This window comes from Schistocerca gregaria, chromosome X, assembly GCF_023897955.1.
Source record: "Schistocerca gregaria isolate iqSchGreg1 chromosome X, iqSchGreg1.2, whole genome shotgun sequence".
NCBI lineage: Eukaryota > Metazoa > Arthropoda > Insecta > Orthoptera > Acrididae > Schistocerca > Schistocerca gregaria.
The window spans coordinates 773,028,472-773,052,295 of NC_064931.1; the positions used below are offsets into that span (position 1 = coordinate 773,028,472).

At 43.0% G+C, this 23,824-nt stretch overlaps 1 protein-coding gene across 2 annotated transcripts in view; it reads left to right on the plus strand.

Moving 5' to 3' along the window:
• The first annotated feature begins 11,906 nt into the window (after positions 1-11,906).
• The window catches only part of LOC126299177 (UNC93-like protein), a 400,303-nt gene continuing 388,385 nt past the window's right edge, over positions 11,907-23,824 (plus strand). The window contains exon 1 of one of the 2 annotated variants that reach the window (XM_049990944.1): positions 11,907-12,126. The gene's annotated coding sequence lies outside the window, so the exon portion shown is untranslated. The remainder of the gene's footprint in view (positions 12,127-23,824) is intronic. The other variant, XM_049990943.1, reaches the window with a different exon arrangement.

A 23,824-nucleotide genomic window follows, 5' to 3' on the forward strand; every position in this document is an offset into this window, starting at 1 on the left:
TTTAGACCATCAAATGTGAGGCCCACACCCTTCAAATTAACTTCGTGCAAGAGTCTGTGTGCATTCTGCACCACACCAAACTTTTCTTCAGAGGACATGCTATTAACTAAAAATATGCAATTGGGATTTTCCAGTTAGTGTTTACACCCACAACAAGAAGCACTAATGCTTTTTTGGCTTCCACTAACTCTTCATTGTGAACCCCAAAACCTCTGTCTACATAACCAATGGCTCTGAGCACTATGGGACTTAACATCTGAGGTCATCAGTCCCCTATAACTTAGAACTACTTAAACCCAATTAACCTAAGGACGTCACACACACCCATGCCCGAGGCAGGATTCGAACCTGCGACCGTAAAGGGCGCGCGGTTCCAGACTGGAGCGCCTAGAACCGCTCGCCCACACCGGCCGGCTCAACATAACCAATGAACTGATTCCCATCCCAGTCTAATCTTTTTTTTAATCGACATTTCATCAAATGTTAAACAAACGTAAACATCACCATTTATCTGCTTTGCTCTTTCTGAAATTGCTGAAAATGCTTCAGCAGTAAACCCTGGCTTTCCATCTAAAGAGTTGTACCAGCATCTTAGTGTATTTGGATGTGGCAAAACTAAGTCCAATGAGTCACACACGTATTCATATGCACTTGGAAAATAAAAATACAAAGTTAATGGAAATGGCTTCAGTTTTTCAGAGTTTTCATTGTTTTTGTCAGAAAACATTCTCCTAAATAATTCTACAGAGACATCGGAAAAAGTCACTTCAATTAAGCCAGCAGTTATCTCACTGATTAAGGTTTTGGCTTGCAAATCAGTCACAAGCTCCTTTAAACACTTTATTTCCTCTTCTTGCCTTCCACACTTCACTTTCTTTGCATACAATTGTTTTCGTATGCTTCTAATCACACAATCTTTCTTTTCTATTATTTCACTACACTGTCTTTTGTATGTCCTTGGACTTTTTGGCAGTGAATAAATGTGATGGTTGTTAACACTACCAGTACTTGTTGTGGGTTCTGTTTCCATTTCTTGTTCAGCTGTGGCAGTGGAGCTAGCTGCTTTAGTAGAAGTTTTCGAGGTACGTGGAGTATTTGTCCAAAACAGAAATATTTATCAACATTACTAAAATAGGAGAGTGAAGAACAAAACAGTCTTATGATAATTAGTTAGTTGCTTGTTTCATGATTTAAACACAATAAACATTATGATAAGCAAAGTACAAGGTTATACTACACATACGATTATAACTTCAACTATATGCTGAGATGCTGAGTATTTACAGAAAAAAGCACATTTCAAAACACACACACTTACTTTTTTGTTCAGAACTATACTACAGAGACTTTAAAGATATTACCAAACAGCTTATGAAGATAAGCTATTTGGTAATATGTTTACTTTAAAGCACACTGTTACACTTAGTAGGCTATGGATCATATTGTATCCAACTATTTTACAGATTTCTCAGACAGTGAACTGATGATATTGTGCCTACATTGTGTTTTCCTTATTGTGTTGAATTTCCATTTGTCCCAGAAAATGCATGAAAAAATAAAACTCAACAACTGTTCCATCGAGAGAAGTTGTGAAATCAGATTACAATTAGACACATTCAGTTGCATTTTATAACGATAAAAAGCCTGCTAACTCAAATTTCGTGTTGCTTGCAACTCAACCTCTTTAAAACTTTTATAGTTAAAATAAAATATGGTTCACAAAGAAAAATTTACCTTTTGCTGTATATGGTTTGAAAAACGATAGATGGATGGAACAGCACCATCTTTCAGCTTTGTGCGATTTACGTAATTTGCAAGGAAACAACTTTCTTCAAAATGATCGGAACATATAAAATGGTATTCTGTCGGTCGGAAATCTCGCCTCCTGACAGCGTGTAACCATTTTTGTAACAGCTGTGGTTTTGAGAAAGGAAACCTACAAATAGATGTACAGACATTATGCTAATACCGTGTTACAAAGACATTTATTAAGCAAGTGCACTGACGTACAAATAACTTAAAACATCCACACACCTGTGAAATCTAATATTCGTACCTTTCTCGAATTTATTTGTATAATTAATCGGTGCACAACTCTTCACCATTGTACTTCTTTTGACTGGAACCTACAGACACTAGAATTACGAGTAAGAAATACTGTATGTATGCCCCAACAAATATACAACGTTGAATCAGGGTCTTCATAAACAACAATACTACACAACACATCAGACTACAAACACTATAATGGCGTCCAGCCGAATGTTCAAATTATCCCACGACTGCAGCACCATCAATGAGTCTAGTTATTTTTTACACGGTCTTTGTTAGTATCGCTCAATGGTCGGCGACACCAGAGTGGTGACGTGAGTATAATATCGCGCAGTGGTCGGCGACAGCACTTTAGTATCTTTTGTATTCTGTTGGTGTTTTGTTTAGGTAACAGTAAGTTACACACGTCAACAAGTTATTTGTTTCTATAAGTACTTGTGCTCTTTCATCATGGCAGACGAAAGAGACAATACGATTGTTTCCGATGAATGTGCGGACGTCTTGTCTGACGTTCCGGACGACTTGGCTGATTGGGAAGAAGACACTGGATATCAAAAAAAGAAAGTGAAGCAGAATCGTAGGAAGATATTGAAATACGTCCAAGAAGAATTCGGTGAACGCTACGGTTGCCAACAGGTTCGGATGAATCAGACGAGAAGACAGTGCACAGTGGTCAGACTTTGATTTTCCGACGACCAACAATAAATATGAAGGATCTCCGGGTCCAAACACATTTCCCAAAGATACACAGAGCATCGAAGATATCGTAGAATTATGTATTGGGAATGATCTATTTGAATATACACTCCTGGAAATGGAAAAAAGAACACATTAACACCGGTGTGTCAGCCCCACCATACTTGCTCCGGACACTGCGAGAGGGCTGTACCAGCAATGATCACACGCACGGCACAGCGGACACACCAGGAACCGCGGTGTTGGCCGTCGAATGGCGCTAGCTGCGCAGCATTTGTGCACCGCCGCCGTCAGTGTCAGCCAGTTCGCCGTGGCATACGGAGCTCCATCGCAGTCTTTAACACTGGTAGCATGCCGCGACAGCGTGGACGTGAACCGTATGTGCAGTTGACGGACTTTGAGCGAGGGCGTATAGTGGGCATGCGGGAGGCCATGTGGACGTACCGCCGAATTGCTCAACACGTGGGGCGTGAGGTCTCCACAGTACATCGATGTTGTCGCCAGTAGTCGGCGGAAGGTGCACGTGCCCGTCGACCTGGGCTGGGACCGGACCGCCGCGACGCACGGATGCACGCCAAGACCGTAGGATCCTACGCAGTGCTGTAGGGGACCGCACCGCCACTTCGCAGCAAATTAGGGACACTGTTGCTCCTGGGGTATCGGCGAGGACCATTCGCAACCGTCTCCATGAACCTGGGCTACGGTCCCGCACACCATTAGGCAGTCTTCCGCTCACGCCCCAACATAGTGCAGCCAGCCTCCAGTGGTGTCGCGACAGGCGTGAATGGAGTGACGAATGGAGACGTGTCGTCTTCAGCGATGAGAGTCGCTTCTGCCTTGGTGCCAATGATGGTGGTATGCGTGTTTGGCGCCGTGCAAGTGAGCGCCACAATCAGGACTGCATACGACCAAGGCACATAGGGCCAACACTCGGCATCATGGTGTGGGGAGCGATCTCCTACACTGGCCGTACACCTCTGGTGATCGTCAAGGGGACACTGAATAGTGCACGGTACATCCAAACCGTCATCGAACCCATCGTTCTACCATTCCTAGACCGGCAAGGGAACTTGCTGTTCCAACAGGACAATGCATGTCCTCATGTATCCCGTGCCACCTAACGTGCCCTAGAAGGTGTAAGTCAACTACCCTGGCCAGCAAGATCTGCGGATCTGTCCCCCCATTGAGCATGTTTGGGACTGGATGAAGCGTCGTCTCAAGCGGTCTGCACGTCCAGCACGAACGCTGGTCCAACTGAGGCGCCAGGTGGAAATGGCATGGCAAGCCGTTCCACAGGACTACATCCAGCATCTCTACGATCGTCTCCATGGGAGAATAGCAGGCTGCATTGCTGCGAAAGGTGGATATACACTGTACTAGTGCCGACATTGTGCATTCTCTGTTGCCTGTGTCTATGTGCCTGTGGTTCTGTCAGTGTGATCATGTGATGTATCTGACCCCAGGAATGTGTCAATAAAGTTTCCCCTTCCTGGGACAATGAATTCACGGTGTTCTTATTTCAATTTCCAGGAGTGTATTACCAACGAGACGAACAAGTACTACAGTCAAAATTACAATAGAAGGAAACTGGAAGAAAATGCGAAATTTGCCGACATTACGGGACCCGAACTTAGAAAATGATTTAGGTTCGCTATCCTTACGGAAACTGTAAAAAAAAAGCAAGGATCGATGATTATTGGTCAACGAATCCGTTGATAGAACACCGATTCAAGCATATATTATCATTTTTACATTTTTCGGAAAACAACAATAAACCGGATAATGACAACCGGACTTTCAAAGTGGAATTCGTAATTGATTATTTTTCCAAAAAGTTTAAAGAAACGTTTAATCCAAGTCATAACATCTCGATTGATGAAGGAATGATACCATGACGCGGATGGTTAAATTTTAAAGTTTACAATCCGTCGAAAATTAGGAAATAAGGCATACTCATTCCAATGCTGTATGATTCGAGTACGGGATACATTTCCTCATTCAAGATATATTCCGGCGCTGTACAGTCTTTGGCAAAAGCAGTGATGGAACTATTGACACCTTCTTACGAAAAGTGACATCACCTCTTCACCGATAATTATTATAACAGTGTAGAACTTGCAGAAAAGCTACTTGAAAAGAAAATTCGTGTTTGTGGAACGATACCGAAAAAAGAGGATTTCCGGAAAAATTAAAGTGTAAAAATGTCAATGTGATTGAAGCTTGTCATCAACGGAAAGGTGACAAGCGGCTGGCGACAAGCCAAGTAATACAAATTAGTGCTGCCGGCGCTAAGCGAATAAAGTTGTACGAGGTGTGCGGGCGGCAAAGTGTTAAGTAACTTGTCTACAGAGTGTAAACGCCACCTGCAGTTACCGACACAATACTGTATCTGCATGCACGAACTGCAAATCGCATTAAAGCTGGAGGTGTCATTCTGCAACAACTACAGAGAGAAACTGACAGTAAAACACAAGTAACTATCTGTGCTCTGCCTTTCATCGCACAGCCCCGGAATCGTCACAGAGACCATTTGGAACAGAGAACAAGTTTGCTGACGCTTTTCTTTCCATGATGTATACATGCAGACTAAGGCAACGAATGGAAATTTGTACCAAGGCTGGGATCAGAACCCAGGTGTCCTGCTAATTACACAGATGCGTTAACCACTACGCCATGCTGGCACAATGGTTTTGCACAACTGCACGGACTGCCCTAGCACGCAGATACTCATTCACGACTCAGCCCACCTGGTTGTTGTTGTTGTTGTTGTCTTCAGTCCTGAGACTGGTTTGATGCAGCTCTCCATGCTACTCTATCCTGTGCAAGCTGCTTCATCTCCCAGTACCTACTGCAACCTACATCTTTCTGAATCTGCTTAGTGTACTCATCTCTCGGTCTCCCTCTACGATTTTTACCCTCCACGCTGCCCTCCAATGCTAAATTTGTGATCCCTTGATGCCTCAAAACATGTCCTACCAACCGATCCCTTCTTCTAGTCAAGTTGTGCCACAAACTTCTCTTCTCCCCAATCCTATTCAATACCTCCTCATTAGTTACGTGCTCTATCCACCTTATCTTCAGTATTCTTCTGTAGCACCACATTTCGAAAGCTTCTATTCTCTTCTTGTCCAAACTAGTTATCGTCCATGTTTCACTTCCATACATGGCTACACTCCAAACAAATACTTTCAGAAACGACATCCTGATACATAAATCTATATTCGATGTTAACAAATTTCTCTTCTTCAGAAACGCTTTCCTTGCCATTGCCAGTTTACATTTTATATCCTCTCTACTTCGACCATCATCAGTTATTTTACTTCCTAAATAGCAAAACTCCTTTACTACTTTAAGTGTCTCATTTCCTAATCTAATTCCCTCAGCATCACCCGATTTAATTTGACTACATTCCATTATCCTCGTTTTGCTTTTGTTAATGTTCATCTTATATCCTCCTTTCAAGACACTGTCCATTCCGTTCAACTGCTCTTCCAAGTCCTTTGCCGTCTCTGACAGAATTACAATGTCATCGGCGAACCTCAAAGTTTTTGCTTCGTCTCCATGAATTTTAACACCTATTCCAAATTTTTCTTTTGTTTCCTTTACTGCTTGCTCAATATACAGATTGAATAACATCGGGGAGAGGCTACAACCCTGTCTCACTCCTTTCCCAACCACTGCTTCCCCTTCATGCCCCTCGACTCTTATGACTGCCATCTGGTTTCTGTACAAATTATAAATAGCCCCTCGCTCCCTGTATTTTACCCCTGCCACCTTTAGAATTTGAGAAAGAGTATTCCAGTCAACATTGTCAAAAGCTTTCTCTAAGTCTACAAATGCTAGAAACGTAGGTTTGCCTTTTCTTAATCTTTCTTCTAAGATACGTCGTAAGGTCAGTATTGCCTCACGTGTTCCAACATTTTGACGGAATCCAAACTGATCCTCCCCGAGGTCTGCATCTACCAGTTTTTCCATTCGTCTGTAAAGAATTCGCGTTAGTATTTTGCAGCCGTGGCTTATTAAACTGATAGTTCGGTAATTTTCACATCTGTCAGCACCTGCTTTCTTTGGGATTGGAATTATTATATTCTTCTTGAAGTCTGAGGGTATTTCGCCTGCCTCATACATCTTGCTCACCAGCTGGTAGAGTTTTGTCAGGACTGGTTGTCCCAAGGCCGTCAGTAGTTCTAATGGAATGTTGTCTACTCGGGGGGCCTTGTTTCGACTCAGGTCTTTCAGTGCTCTGTCAAACTCTTCACGCAGTATCGTATCTCCCATTTAGTCTTCATCTACATCCTCTTCCATTTCCATAATATTGTCCTCAAGTACATCGCCCTTGTATAAACCTTCTATATACTCCTTCCACCTTTCTGCCTTCCCTTCTTTGCTTAGAACTGGGCTGCCATCTGAGCTCTTAATATTCATACACGTGGTTCTCTTCTCTCCAAAGGTCTCTTTAATTTTCCTGTAGGCAGTATCTATCTTACCCCTAGTGAGATAAGCTTCTACATCCTTACATTTGTCCTCTAGCCATCCCTGTTTAGCCATTTTGCACTTCCTGTCGATCTCATTTTTGAGACGTTTGTATTCCTTTTTGCCTGCTTTATTTACTGCATTTTTATATTTTCTCCTTTTATCAATTAAATTCAATATTTCTTCTGTTACCCAAGGATTTCTAGCAGCCCTCGTCTTTGTACCTACTTTATCCTCTGCTGACTTCACTACTACATCCCTCAGAGCTACCCATTCTTCTTCTACTGTATTTTTTTCCCCTATTCCTGTCAATTGTTCCCTTATGCTCTCCCTGAAACTCTGTACAACCTCTGGTTCTTTCAGTTTATCCAGGTCCCATCTCCTTAATTTCCCACATTTTTGCAGTTTCTTCAGTTTTAATCTACAGGTCATAACCAATAGATTGTGATCAGAGTCCACATCTGCCCCTGGAAATGTCTTACAACTTAAAACCTGGTTCCTAAATCTCTGTCTTACCATTATATAATCTATCTGATGCCTTTTAGTATCTCCAGGGTTCTTCCACGTATACAACCTTCTTTCATGATTCTTAAACCAAGTTTTAGCTATGATTAAGTTGCCCACCTGGTATTCCCCATAAACTCGAACAGCACTCCAGAGGCTCTGGAACCGTATTAGAATAGTACCTCAGCATCGAACGAAACGAGGGATCCCGCCTGTTTTCGTCAAATGAAACCACAGATGGGCCAATAAAAATCTAGGTACTCTTTGATAGTCAATATTAGTGGAATAAAATGACATACCGTTACAATTCTTACATGGGCGAGAGGTTATTTTGTGTGTTTCAAAGCGAACCCCATTAGCAGCCAAACTACATCGATGCCGCTGAACTGTTGACAGAACTACGACTGTCAGTGTTGCCAGTGTGATAGCTGCACAAGATGCCTCGGTGGTTTCTCCTAGCTCTTCAGTGTAGCTGGCTTCTGTTGATAAACTTCATTTTTAAAGGTCTCCCATTGGTAGAAGCCAAGAGGTGTAAGGTCTAGAGACCGCGGTTGGTGCTCGACAGCTGCTCTTCGACCTATCCATCATCCAGATAAATTTTCATCAAAGTAGACTCTGACAAAAATGAAATGAGAGTATGGAATCTATGGCCGGGAGGCCCCATCGGGGGAAGTTCGGCCGCCAAATGCAAGTCTTATTTCAATCGACGACACACTGTGCTGAGCATGAAAGATGTTGAGGGCAACACAACACCCAGTCCCCAAGCGGAGAAAGTCTCCAACCCGGCCGGGAATCAAAACTGGGCCCGCCTGCAAGGGAGGCGAGCATGTTACCACCCACATAAGCAGGCGGGCCGCGCGGGATTAGCCGCGCGGTCTTAGGCCCTGCAGTCATGGACTGTGCGCTGGTCCCGGCGGAGGTTCGAATCCTCCCTCGGGCATGAGTGTGTGTGTTTGTCCTTAGGATAACTTAGGTTAAGTAGTTTGTAAGCTTAGGGACTGATGACCATAGCAGCTAAGTCCCATAAGATTTCACACACATTTGAATATTTTTTAGCAGGCGGACGTAGGCTCTGACATCTCTTTGCTAGTGAGGCGGAGCGTCAGCTTGTTGTAGGTAAAATCTTTCATTTCCGAACACCTCTCGGATGGCAAGTAAAGCCGATGTCTGCAGCATATTAAGATACACCTCACCAGGTACGGTAGCTTCAAAGACGAATGGTCCAATCAAACCACGCGATGACTGACTACACCACGCATTAACGCCCGGTAGGTTAACATGTTTGTCCACGTGAACGTGAGGATTTTCAGGAGCCCAGTACACGCAGTTGTGACGGCATACAGTACCGTTCAAGTTTGAACTACGCCCCATTACACTAGATAACCATCCCTGCAAACCGTTCATCCTCGCGAAGCATGCCTTCAAACCACTCACAGAGCTCCATCCTTCGATCCGAGTCGTCCTCGTTCATACCGAGCAGAGATCTTGAAAAGTACACTTTCCACTTTGCAGCCTTCACAACTCGTCGTACGCTTGATCGGCTTACCCCGCTTTCACGTGCACCTTGCTTCAGAGATTTTTGAGGTGACCTCGTTAAATGTTGCAACACAGCAGCACTGGAAGCTTGACCTGTTGATGTTTTGGTCGGCCAAATCTTGACTTATGCACATCCTGAACAGTATCGTCGGCTTCAAATTCGTCCGAACACGATAAATTGTTGAATATGTTGGTGGTTGAGTTCCGTACACACTATGCCATTGCTGTTGTACCCTCATCATATTTCTGTACTTCTACTAGCACTTCAATAGTGCCTTGCGTTGCTCAATCGACTACCGGACTTCATTCATTGCTGCACTGTCGTCTGCTGGAAAACGTTCGTCAAGACCTGTTGAAGAAAAAATGAGCCACGCTACCTTGAAAACTGCAACGATATGTCATTTTGTTCCAAAGATATTAACTACCAACGAATGTCTACATTTTTCTGGACCCCTCTGTATATGGTTCCAGGGATCTTTTCAAGTATCAGACATCTGTGATGTATTCAGGTTGGTCCATTGGTCGTGACCGGACCAAATATCTCACGAAATAAGGGTCAAACGAAAAAACTACAAAGAACGAAACTCGTCTAGCTTGAAGGGGGAAACGAGATGGCACTATGGTTGGCCCGCTAGATTGCGCTGCCGTAGGTCAAACGGATATCAACTGCGTTTTATTAAACAGGAACCCCCATTTTTTATTACATATTCGTATAGTAAGTAAAGAAATATGAATGTTTTAGTTGGACCACTTTTTCCGCTTAGCGATAGATGGCGCTATAATAGTCTCAGACATATACATGTACCTTTGTGAACTTATCATGTCTGAGAACGCATGCTGTTACAGCGTGATTACCTGTAAATACCACATTAATGCAATAAGTGCACAAAATGATGTCCGTTAACCTCAATGCATTTGGCAATACGTGTAACGACATTCCTCTCAACAGCGAGTAGTTCGCCTTCCGTAATGTTCGCACATGCATTGACAATGCGCTGACACATGTTGTCAGACGTTGTCCGTGGATCACGATAGCAAATATCCTTCACCTTTCTCCACAGAAAGAAATCCGGGAACGTCAAATCCGGTGAATGTGCGGGCTATGGTATGGTGCTTCGACGACCAATCCACCTGTCATGAAATATGCTATTAAATACTGCTTCAACCGCACGCGAGTTACGTGCCGGACATCCATCATGTTGGAGGTACATCGCCATTCTGTTATGCAGTGAAACATCTTGTTGTAAGATCGGTAGAATATTTCGCAGGAAATCAGCATACACTGCATCATATATATTACCATCGATAAAATGGGGGCCAATTATCCTTCCTCCCATAATACCGCACCATACATTAACCCATCAAGGTCGCTGATGTTCTACTTGTCGCAGCCATCGTGGATTTTCCGTTGTCCAATAGTGCATATTATGCCGGTTTACGTTACCGCTGTTAGTAAATTACGCTTCGTCGCTAAATAGAACGCGTGCAAAAAATCTGTCATCGTCCCGTAATTTCTCTTGTGTTCAGTGGCAGAACTGTACACGACGTTCAAAGTCGTCGCCATTCAATTCCGGGTGCAATGAAATATGGGACGGATGCAATCGATGTTGATATAGCATCCTCAACACCAACGTTTTTAGGATTCCCGATTCTCGCGCAATTTGTCTGCTACTGACGTGCGGATTAGCCGCGACAGCAGTTAAAACATCTACTTGGGCATCATCGTTCGTTGCAGGTCGTGGTTGACGTTTCACATTTGGCTGAACACTTCCTGTTTCCTTAAATAACGAAACTATCCGGCGAACGGCCCAGACACTTGGGTGATGTACAGGATACCGAGCAGCATACATAGCACACACCCGTTGGGCATTTTGATCACAATAGCCATATATCAACACGATATCGACGTTTTCCGCAATTGGTAAACCTCCATTTTAACACGAGTAATGAATCGCGAAGCAAACACCGTCCGCTCTGGCGGAATGTTACGTGATACCACGTACTTATACGTTTGTGACCATTACAGCGCCATCTATCGCAAAGCGAAAAAAGTGTTCCAACTAAAACATTCATATTTATTTACGTACTACACGAATATGTAATAAAAATGGGGGTTCCTATTTTTAAAAAAACGCAGTTGATATCCGTTTGACCTATGGCAGCGCCATCTATCGGGCGAACCATAGCGCCATCTGGTTTCTACATCTACATCTACATCCATACTCCGCAAGCCACCTGACGGTGTGTGGCGGAGGGTACCCTGAGTACCTCTATCGGTTCTCCCTTCTATTCCAGTCTCGTATTGTTCGTGGAAATAAGGATTGTCGGTATGCTTCTGCGTGGGCTCTAATCTCTCTGATTTTATCCTCATGGTCTCTTCGCGAGATATATGTAGGAGGTTTCCCCCTTCAAGCTAGACAAGTTTCGTTCTTTGTAGTTTTGTCGTTTGATGCTTATTTCGTGAGATATTTGGTCCGGTCACTATCAATGGACCACCTTGTATCTGCAGACTGGAGCGACGAACGAGAATTCCCTTCTGTTAAGGTATATAGCTTTTTCCTCTTGTAAGGTAGATAGATGCTGGTGACAGCGATGAGCGCCTGCGCGTCCTTCGTGAAACGTGCGGCAGGTGGCGTTTACTCGTGTGCAGAAGGAGGACGAGGCCTGCGAAGGTCAGTGGGCCCGTGCTTGCGCTGCGCAAGTCACAGTTGGGCTCAGTTGCTGCTGCTGGTGAGTACGTCTCCCGCGCCTAGCTGAACATCGTCTCCTGCGACAGATGGTACGCCCCCCTGAGTCCCGAGCACAAGTAACAACTGTCGCGCATCTTGGCCGAGTATTGGAACAACAAACGAATACTCACAGTTGGTGAGTGTTTCTATGACTTTTCATTACTGACACACACTAGATTATACCACATGTCTGTCTAGTGATGCGCGCCAGAGTTGCTTACTCATTAGAAGAGGACGTTTTTCTGTTATTAGTATGACAATCTTTTTCTCGATCTGAACTTAAGTGTGTGTACTGTATGAGGATTACGCCTTCCGAAAAAAACCGGAAACATCTAGAGATGCGATTAAATATTCCTATACAGCACGGGAATTTCAAATGTTCAGCACAAACGCTTACACACTGATCTTGAGAATGAGTAATACACCACCTGAAAATTTTGAAAAACGATAAATACTGCAATTTTAAAACGTATTTTAATGTAAGCCACTCTGTAAAACTTCTATCTGCTGTCTTTGCGAACCACAGTTTGTAATTTTCAGAATGTTTCAGAACATCGTTGTTATCGTATGAAAGTTTCAAACACTACGTATTCGCTGACATCTTCATCCATTTGATTTTCAAGTCTTGTTGTTGTTGTTGTTGTTGTTGTTGTTGTTGTTGTTGTTGTCTCGACTTGTTTGGTACCACTCGTCACTTTACTTTAACCTATGCAGATCTCTTCGTATAACTACGGCAGACTACATCCAGTTGAACCTACGTACTGCAAACAAGCTGTGGTCTCCAAAATCTTAACGTACCACTCTTCTCGCCATCGCCAATTTAAGTACTCCTTGATTCCTCAGGATGTATTCTACTAACCGATCCCGTCCTCTAGTCATGTTGTGTAATAAATTTTTCTCCCCATTTCGGTTCAGTACCACCTCCTAAGTAACCCGAGAGACTCATCTAATGTTCGGTATTCTTGAGTACTACCACATTTTAAAACCTGCTATTCCGTTCTTGTCTGCACAGTTTGCAGGCCACGTTTTACTTCCGTACAATGTTGAAAGTCAGACAAAAATTATCAGAATGTCTTCTAACAGTTGGCGTTGTATGCGTTGTTAACATATTTCTATTTTTCGGGGAAAGCTTTTCTTACTACTGCCAGACTCCATCTTTTATCCTGTTTACTTCAGCCGTCGTGAGCTACTTAGCTCCACAAATTAGAAAAATCGCAATAAACGTTATTGGTACTAAAATACGAGAGCGTTGTCATAATTCCTTAACGGAAACCCACTAATCACGAGGAGAGAGGAACAAATAATAAATATCGACACAATAATCAAACATATACAACAGTCTTTATAATAAAAGCTGCTAAAAGAATAAGTGAAACATGTTACGGATCAAACTGTCAGTGCGAGTAATGGTGTGTATCGTCATATTTTCGCGGCGTATTGATTGATCCATTAGATTTCCGGCGTGATGCCGCAGAAATTCAACTGACATTTCAGCCGTATACATTGCGGACACGTTCAGAGTGAGCTGAAAAACTGTACGGAAGCGGTCGTTGTGGCATCAGTGAGTCAGCTCATTCGGAAGATGAGAGAAAGGGATCCGACCGAAATGTCAGTTGAAGAAACGCGGTTTCGGCGGCTGTACACTCGAAATGTGATGGATCGACAAGGAAACGGACTCGAACGTGGCTGTCCGCCACTCACGGGCGACTGCCACTCGAGTAGGGCAGACGGCCGAATTCAAGCTTGAATCTGCAGTCTGATCCGCAGCCTAGCATAAAGTTTTTATCTGCCAGGCGGCGCTCTCTCTGGTCTGGAGTGGAAGTGTCCGTCACCATTTTGCTGTCGGGAAACTCCTACTATATTTAATTAATGCTACGACCGGGATCAGATACCAGTCGAGATGTCTTGGTATAAGTTTTTCATGGACTGCATGACTCAGTTCAAACGAACGCTGGGATAGTTCTTTGAACGAAGTTACAATTTATTTCCTCTACGACTTTCGTCTAATTGTGCTGGTGCTTCGTTTAGAATGACGCAACATATGTTATAAAATACTGATTTTATACTCCATTGAGTACCTACATTCCGAAGATCTATGTTGTTCTTAACACTAGATCAATCTTACCATTCCCTTGTGAGATATTTCATACTACGTGAAATGTTCTCTGTGTTAAGCATTTCGATCAGTTCCTGTTTATAAGTTTCCCAGGTGACATCCAGATCAGACCGTTTGGCATACATGTTGGTAGTGTGTTATTGGACATTGCGTCTGTTATTATTCTGTCAGTTTCTTTATCCTTTTGCAGTTTACAAGAATATCTGTGTTGTTTAAGAACTGTATTCTCTGAGCACAAGGAAAATAATAGCTATTGCCTGAGCAACTTTTTACGGTTTGAAACTTTACAACAGCTTGACCAGCATGACGTAATAATATGGACAAGACTGGAAACCTGTTTTTACTACTTTCCGATAATGCTTATCTCAGAACCGCTGCACCGTGTTAGCATTGTTACAACAGTTCACCTACGTCTTTTTTCTGTGTGCTAAGACGAATACTAAATTATAACTACTGCATAATGTTGTGTTAGTGACAAAAGAAAAATACCCCATACGTGAATAGGCAACAAGTGGACCTTCAGCCATGATGAAACTACGTAGCTAATAATCATTACAACGATAAATAATACCGGCTGCGGTTAAGAATTGAGGTACAAACAGCTGTTTTCAAAACATTGGCAGCTATCAGCTGTTCACTGTACGAAACTATTGTCTGAACGATTTTGCGGCAAGATTTTATTTTTTTTCCGGTCATAGAGCAAGTTTTGATAGTAAACCCTTCGTGCAGTTGACAGATATTTAGACACTTTCAGAAAACGTTCGGTTTGATGTTAGAGGACGGAAGAGATCAGGAACTGCTGTTTCACTATAGAGGATGTACCAAAAAGCTGTTTTCGTGACTTGGGATTTGGGCATTTCACAGGAAATTTAATAAAAATAGGAAGTAGCTGACGTTTTGATTTACAACTAAGTGCATCATTCACATGTTTCTCTGTACTAAATGCGTTCATAAGAGAATGAATGTACGCGAACTAAGCGAGAACGAATACTAACCTTTGAGAAGACTTCGTCTGTATTTACAAACACACTTTAGACGTTGAGAATCAGCGAGAAGAGAGAGTATCAGTTCACAATAAGAAGTTATTAAATGTTTCCTGACAAAGTTGATACAAATGTGAATTCATGGCAAGAGTGAACAGCATTCGGATACCAAGTGTAGACGAAACCATTTTCCAGTCGACGATGCCCGCAGTATGACGACATCGGACAGCCAGACAAGGCTACTCATTTATATCTGCATAAAAACCTTTGAAAGCGACTGTAGACAGAAAATAGTAATGATAAAATGTTATTCAATACAAAGTATCGCATCGTTAATTTATTTACCTTTCAAAACCGGATGGGCTAACGTGGTACGTTATATATCCGGTAGGGTAACGTCTTAGAAAAAGGGGAAATTTAATAAATATTCCTGCAACGCAAAAAAGTTTCGTTCAGGAATGGGATAAACAATAATAATAATAATAATAATAATAATAATAATAATAATAATAATAATAATAATAATAATAATAAGATTAATTTTCACGGTAATCTGAAGTTTCCGCTGCTGTATCTGGTGTAATCAGGTCATTTTTTAAGGTGCAAATTTTTTTATTATTATTTAAGAATCGTTTGAGAAAATCATAATAGACGGACCATCAGTTCATCCAGACAGACATTATGGCAGTCGACCATACTTTTACTCTAGTATTTATTCCGATGTTAATATCAAGTGATCTTTCAAAACCGTAACTCATATTTCCAACGTCGAACGAGTATCAATACTTTGTATTATACGCTGCCGAAACGTGTAGATACGATAAACTCTTCGATGAAAATGAGGCATGTCGCATAAGACCTGCGGTATAGCATATTAGCAGAAAGAAAAAAAAGATAGGTTAAAGCCATGTCCTAATAGAAGTTATCAGACCATTACGTTAGAATACAGGAGGAACCGCTCACAGTTTGCTCGAATTAATGACCTTGAGATTAAAAGGAAACATTATTTAATATAACTTTCATCTACAAAGAAGCAGAGTTCGCTGCAACATATTTACACACTTACTTATTATTATTTAATAATTTAGAGGACTAGTGCTGTAAAATCGTGACATACGCGATTGAGACAGTACATTAATAATTTTGTAAGTAGAACACGTTCTTGCTGCAGTGATTTATCAGAAGACACAGGGCTCTGAACAAGCGCCCTCATTTAGTGAAGTCGTAAACGCCTGATCTCTGGCTTTGAGTTGGTGGCAGCTGTTGGCAAGGCCGCTAGTCTTTAGCCGCGATTACTGCTGGCTCTATACCGGTCTTGTCACTTCGTGCAGATAACTGCCGCTGAGGCATTCCCTCGCTCTCAATTCACAAGCAAGAAGCCGTTGGAAAACCTAATATGGAATAAGGCACCGCAAAAACAAGGAAGCGGCATCTGTTCTTTCCTAGATGTGGAAAATATTGTAGAGTACTTCCGCTAAATTAAACGTGCAGTGGCCTAACACACTTCGTATTCAAGAAATCAAAAGTTCTAGTGGGCTCCCGTCGTTACTGATATTGTATCTCAGGAGAGTACTAGTTTTATCTACCACACAGAAGTAAATATCGAGTTTTGAACGTCTTCAAGCATGTACGATGCCTGATAAAAACAATGGAGCACCCAGAAGGGTAGCAGGGAACGAAATGAAACTTCACGGCTTAAGAGTGTACGTGACGTTATTTCGGCGACTAAAAAGTCGAGTCAAATTAAAAAAAAAATTGGCAGCATTAGCCCATTTATCAGTATGATACTTTTGCTCACCTTCTAGCAAGGACGCATACTCTTATTCTGTAGGGAAGCATTTTTATCCTCTCCGGTGGTAAGCTGTCCCACAACTCTTATTATCTGGACCGATATCCTGGATACTGACACGGGGTGTAGCTGACGTCTGAGCTGAAAAAATGGCTCTGAGCACTATGGGACTCAACATCTGAGGTCATCAGTCCCCTAGAAGTTAGAACTACTTAAACCTAACTAACCTAAGGATATCACACACATCCATGCCCGAGGCAGGATTCGAACCTGCGACCGTAGCGGTCGCGCGGTTCCAGACTGTAGCGCCTAGAACCGCTCGGCCCCAACCGGCCGGCCTCTGAGCTGATTCCACGCCTGTTCTATCTGGGGGTCTTGCGGACAGCGTGAGTTCATCATCGTCACGCAGACAGTTTAGAGAGACGTGCTTTGCGTGGACGAGCATTATCCTGTTGGAAAGCGGTACCATGATACTATCGTACGAGAGGTAACACTGTGGACACAGAATGTCTGTAACGTACCATTGTGTCGTCAGTGCTCTCGATCACTGTCAGTCGTGACCCGAAGTCATAACCGATGGCTTTCCACCCCATGACGCCAAGGGTAACATGATATGCTTGTCCAAAACAATGGAAGAATGGGACATATCTTCAGGTCACGACGATACTCGCTGACCATAGTCATGTGGTATATCTTTTGCATATAATTTATTGCCCTTTGGCATTAACCATTTAGCCAGATAAGTGAGTAATTGCAGACCAGGTGTACTATATCACATATACAGCATACACATTAGAAATTACATTAATTTCAGGTAAACTTCATGGTACATTCTGTACATTCACTCATTCAAAACAGTTCGCCTATCACAGCTTCTTACGCTGGAACTTTTTGGTCTGACTCATATGCTTCTTGCAGAAACTGGGCAACACAGACATAGTCCATTGTGGTCGGCTTTCGAAACAGGTCCGTCACAGATTTAGCTTGAGGAATTCCTGCTCTCATCATGGCCTTCAGAAACCTGCGGCGTTGTCTCCCATATCGTGAACTTCTTGTATCATACGGTTGTGGTCTGCAGTTTCAGTTGGGTGGTCTTGGCAGTATGGAGATGGCTGAACTTTCATCTTATAAAGATGGGAAGGATAACAGCCGTGATCATGTGGATGCGCGTTACGGTTGTGGTATGACGTCTAGATAGCTTGATTTGGGAAAATCAGGATTTCTCATGGAATACTCGGCTGTATATAGCATAGTGTCTTCCTTTGGACTATTGTGAGATCTCCCACGTATGGGACCATTCTTGACAACCTTTTTCTTCAGGCCAGCAACAAAATCTGTATGTCGAAGGCAGGTGTAATAAGGCTGGCCATCAGTCACACTTTGTTTTGCTAGGTGGTCCTCCATTTCGTGACGTGAGATACCAGTGTGTCCCTTGATCCATAATAAATGGACACGTTTATGTTTACTTTCATACTGATAGAGAAACTTAATTACATCGAGTACATGGCCACTGGTGTTGGAGCCCCACTGCTCCTTTCCAGGTTTTCCAGTGCACTCCTCAAATCTGAGGCAATAGGGATGTCGAACTGATTTGCCGCATATTGAGGAGATTCCTTAAGTGTAACGACTTCGGCAGTGAAGATGCTGGTTTCTGTCGGTAGCGTAAACATATCCCAATATAGTGGATCTCCGCCGAAGTATGCAAACCTTCAGTGAATATTTTGCACGATGAGGGACACGCTGATGCAGTCAAATGGAAAGCGCCAGTATAAGTGGTGAAAGTTCGATTCGATCCTTCGGGCTGATAGAAGATTTTGGGTTGGTGGTTTAATACGTCATATTCCACACTAAACGCAGGAGGCAGAGAGTCTTTCAGGGCGAGGGGTATCACATATCTTTGCTGCCTGAAGCTTTGAGCTAGGAGGGGTACCCTCCTCCTTTGAACCCTATCGACGTACCAGTTGTCCTCAATGAAGCAGTTAACATTTTGCAGAAGAGGATGAACTGTTTGTGCTGCTCTACGGAGGATGAATGTCTGAGCCAAGATAGTCATCCGGAATTAAGGAGGCATCTCCCTTGCTTCCAACAAAAGCGCATTCGCAGGTGTAGAATTCATTGCCCCAAGACAGATGCGTATGGCACGGTACAGCTGAGTATCGATCTTGCCTAGCAGAGATGTCGCCAATAATCCAGTATAGACCGAATCATGCCATTGTAAAGAGTGAGTAGGACTGTAACATCATACGCGGGATATCGATCATGGGATATTGAGTGATTGACAAACCTTGGAAATCAAATATTCGACATAGGTTGCTCGCGTCAGACAAATAGCTGCTTACTGAAATAGTAAAAGGACCTAATCGCATCTCTGCCGTGTAAAGACAACCGCCGAAACTGTCTGCCAGATTCAGTCCAGTTCTGTAAGTCCACGAATACAGTAAGTATGCCGATCGATCCAACCACCTTAGCGTCATCCTCAAGCTGAGAGAAAACGTGTACATGTAGACGTCATCGGAAATAGGACTTTTACTGAAGGGCCTAAAATTGTGCTAAAGCCTGGCGAGTACAGTCGTATGGGATAGTGCAGAACCACGATTCATTGCTGAAGACAGTGTGACGCCTTTCATCAGTAGTGCATGCTTCCCGCCCATGGCACCACTCCGAACATAGCCGTTTGCGTTTTGTCAGCGACTGCCTACGCCAGAGACGATAATTCCCTAGTTTGGCTGCTGCCTGTCTTCGACCAACGGTGCGGGAAGACCATTACTTGTTCTCTGATGACAGGCGCTGATGTGAAGGGGCTACAATGTGCTTCGTGCACAATATGGCGATTCTACCTCGTTGTAGTCAACATAATCGACCGAAATCTTGAGGACGATTATGCCTGACCTCACGATGCCGTGCGATGGAACGCTGGGCCAGTGTCGAACCCGATTGCCCCAGAACTCTAGATATTGCAAGATTTGACCAGTCTGCCAAATGGAGAGCCGCAATGAAGCCCTTTTCAAATCCTCTCAGGTGCTGATAACGCCATCTTATACCAGTACGCATCATCTACTTGTCCTTCGCTGCGATCTCTCAACAACTGACGCTGTTCATTCCCCTTATATACCTGACCAGGTCTGATAAGAATAATAAACGGGAACAACACTAATGAACTGTGGTGGTCGATCTGTCATAGAAAATTTCAACTGTAACAATTTACATAAACGCCAAAGATGTCTGCCTGTATAAAGTTATCTACGTCTACATACGCGCTGTGCAAACCCCCTTATGGTGCATGGTATAGGTACCTTGCACCACAGCTGTTAATTTCCCCTCCTGTTCCACTCGCAAAAAGATCCAGGAAAAACGACTGTCTAAAAGCCTCCTTGTTGCTGTTGTTGTTGTTGTTGTTGTTCTGGTCTTCAGTCTGGAGACTAGTTTGATTCAGCTATCTATGCCACTCTATCCTGTGCAAGCCTCTTCATCTCCGAATAACTACTACAAACTAAATCCTACTGAATCTGCTTACCGTATTCATCACTTCACTTGGTCTTCCTTTACGATTTTTACTCCACACACACACACACACACACACACACACACACACACACACACACACACTTCCATCCAGTACTAAGTTAGTCATCTGCTGATGTCTCGGGAAGTGTCCTATCAACTGATCCCTTCTCTTAGTCAAGTTGTGTTCGAAATTTCACATGTCCCGTATTCTATTCAGTATCTCCTCATTAGTTACGTCATCTACACAGCTAACCTTCCACATTATTCTGTAGCACCAAATTTCAAAAACTATTATTCTCTTATTGTCTAAATTGTTTATTGTCCGTGCTTCACTTCCATACACGAATAAACACCAAATGCTTCCAGAAAAGACTTCCCGACTCTTAAATCTATATTTGGTGGCATTTCCAGTTTTCATTTTATATGCTCTCTTTCTTGATTATCGTGAAGTATATTGCTGCCCAAACAGGAAAACTCATCTACTACATTGAGTCGTTTCCTACTCTAATTCCCTCAGCATCATCTGGTTTAATTCCACTACATTCCATTATCCATGCTTGCCAATGTGGCCGAGCGGTTCTAGGCGCTTCAGTCCGGAACCGCGCTGCTGCTACGGTCGCAGGTTCGAATCCTGCCTCGGGCATGGATGTGTGTGATGTCCTTAGGTTAGGACTCATAACCTAAGATGCTAAGTCCCATGATACTTAGAGCCATTTGAAACATTAACCTTGTTTTGCTTTTTTAATATTCATCTTATACCCTCCTTTCAAGGCACTGTCCATTCCGTTCAACTGCTCTTCCAAGTCCTTTGCTATGTCTGACAGAGTTACTATGTCATCGGCAAACCTCAGTTTTATTACTTCTCCCTGAACTTTAATTCCCACTCTAAATTTTTTATTTGTTCCTTTACTGCTTGTTCAATGGTCAAATTCAGTAACACTGGGGATGTGTTAAAGCCCTGTCTCACTCCCTCCTCTACCACTGCTTCACTTTCATGCCCTTAGACTCTTGTAAATGCCGTCTGGTTTATGTGCAAGTTGTAAATAGCCTTTCGCTCCCTGTATTTTACCACTGCTACCTTCAACATTTCAAAGGGAGTCTGTCATAAGCTTTGTCTAAGTCTACAAATGCTATCAACGTAGCTTTGATTTTCCTTAACCTATCTTCTAAGACACGTCGTACGGTCAGTATTGTCGCGCGTGATCCTGCACTTCTCCGACATCCAGTCTGATCATCCCCGAGGTCGGGTTCGACAAGTTTTTCCATTCTTTTCTAAATAATTCGTCTTAATATTTTGCAACTGTGACTTATTAAACTGATAGTTAGGTAACATTTACACATGATAGTCTGTACCCGAACCCTAGTTTTCCGCATCTTATCTTACGGTCCTTAGACGACATGTTCGTTGACGACAATAGAATCGTTCTGCAGTCGCCCTCAACTGCTGCCTTGCCGAATAAGCACAGTCTTGTCTCTGGGGTATCCCATTGGAGTTCACTAAGCATCTTGTGCGCTGATCGTACCTACTGGTTACAAATCTAGCAACCCGCCTCTGAACTGCTTCGACATTTTCTTTTAATCCGACTTTTTTCGGATCCCAAACACTCGAACAGCATTCAAGAATGGGTCGCTCTATCGATCTATACACCATCTCCTTTATGGATGAGCTACACTTTCCCAAATTCTCCCACTCATTCCATTTCACATCGCTTTGCAACGTTACGCGTAGATATTTAATCGAGGTGACTATGTCAAGCTACCCTACTACTGTTGTATTCCAACATTACACGATTGTTTTCTTATTCATACGCATTAGCTTGCGTTTTTCTACATTTAGAGCAAATTGCAAGCCATCACACCAAGTAAAATTTTTGTCTAAGTCATCTTGCATATTCCTACAGTCATTCAACGAAGATAGCACCCCGTACTCCACAGCGTCATCAGCAAACTGCCGTAAATTGCTGCTCACCCTGTCCGTCAGGCCATTTATGTATATAGGGAATAAAATCGGTCCTCTAGCGTTTCCCTGTGGCACTCCTGACGATACCCTTGTCTCTGAATACTCGCCGTCGAGGACCACGTACTGGGTTCTGTTATGTAAAAGGTCTTCGAGCCACTCGCATAGCTGGGAGCCTAAACCGTATACTTGGATCTTCAGTCTGATGTGAGTCACCGTGTCAAATGCTTTCCGGAAAGGTGGAAGTATGGAATCTGTCTATTACCTTTCACCCATTGTTCGCACTGCATCACATGAGCAAAGGGCGAGCCGAGTTTCACACGAGCGATGCTTTCTAAATCCGTGCTGATTTTTGAACATTGGATTTTCTATGTCAAGGAAATTTCGTAAATTCGAACTCAGAATGCGTTAAAAAATTCTGCAGTAAACGAATGTTAAGGATATTTGTCTGTAATTGTGCGGGTAAGTTCTTTTCCCTTTTTTATATACAGCAGACACCTGCGCTTTTTTCCATTCGCTTGGGACTTTTCACTGGGCGAGAGATTGGCAATAAATGCCACGTAAGTAAGGGGTAAATACCGCAGAGTACTCTCTGTAAAACCGAAATGGGATTCCATCTGGACCTGGCGACTTACTTGATTGCAGCTCTTTCAGCTGCGTCTCAACGCCACCGATGCCAATTTCTATGTCCTCCGCGCGGGAGTCTGTACAACTGTCAAACGATACTATGTTTGCATGATCCCGGTGCGTGAGTGATGTCTTAAGGTGAAATTTCAAACTTTACATTTGTTTTTGCTATATTCTATTGCCTGCCCAGACTCGTCGATGAGTGACTCTATAGAAGCCTTCGACCCGCTTGGTGATTTTATGTATGACTAGATTTTTCTAGGGTTTTCGGCAATATCTTTCGTTAACGGTGGAAGTTCTGTACATCGAGCATTGCTCGTCTTAACGGCGCAACAGTTTCTTCTAACTTTTGCCTGTCGACATCTGCGACCTATTTTCTAAGCCGAAAGAGCAACAGCCTTTGCTTCCTCAGTACTTTCCGAATTTCGTTGACTAAACCGTGGTGGCTTTTTTCCGTCTTTAATCCACTTACTCGGCACATACTTCTCCATAGTATGATTTACAATCTGTTTAAACTTCCCCATTATTCCTTTCCGTCCATCTTACTGGAACTAAATGATGTCCGTTCATTACCTAAGCGAGGTGGCAACAACTACTTATCTGTAATTTCTTGCAGAAACACTCTCCTAGTCTTTCTGATTGGTTTATTGCCTTTGGTAACCATGGTCTCTATGATGACATCGTGAGCACTAATCCCTCTCTCTATACTGACACTTTTGATACAGTCTGGCCCATCTGTAGCAACAATGTCTAAGATAGGAGACGAGGTACTGGCGGAATAAAGTTGTGAGGACTGGGCGTAAGTTGTGCTTGGGTAGCTCAGTTGGTAGAGCACTTGCCCGCGAAAGGCAAAGGTCC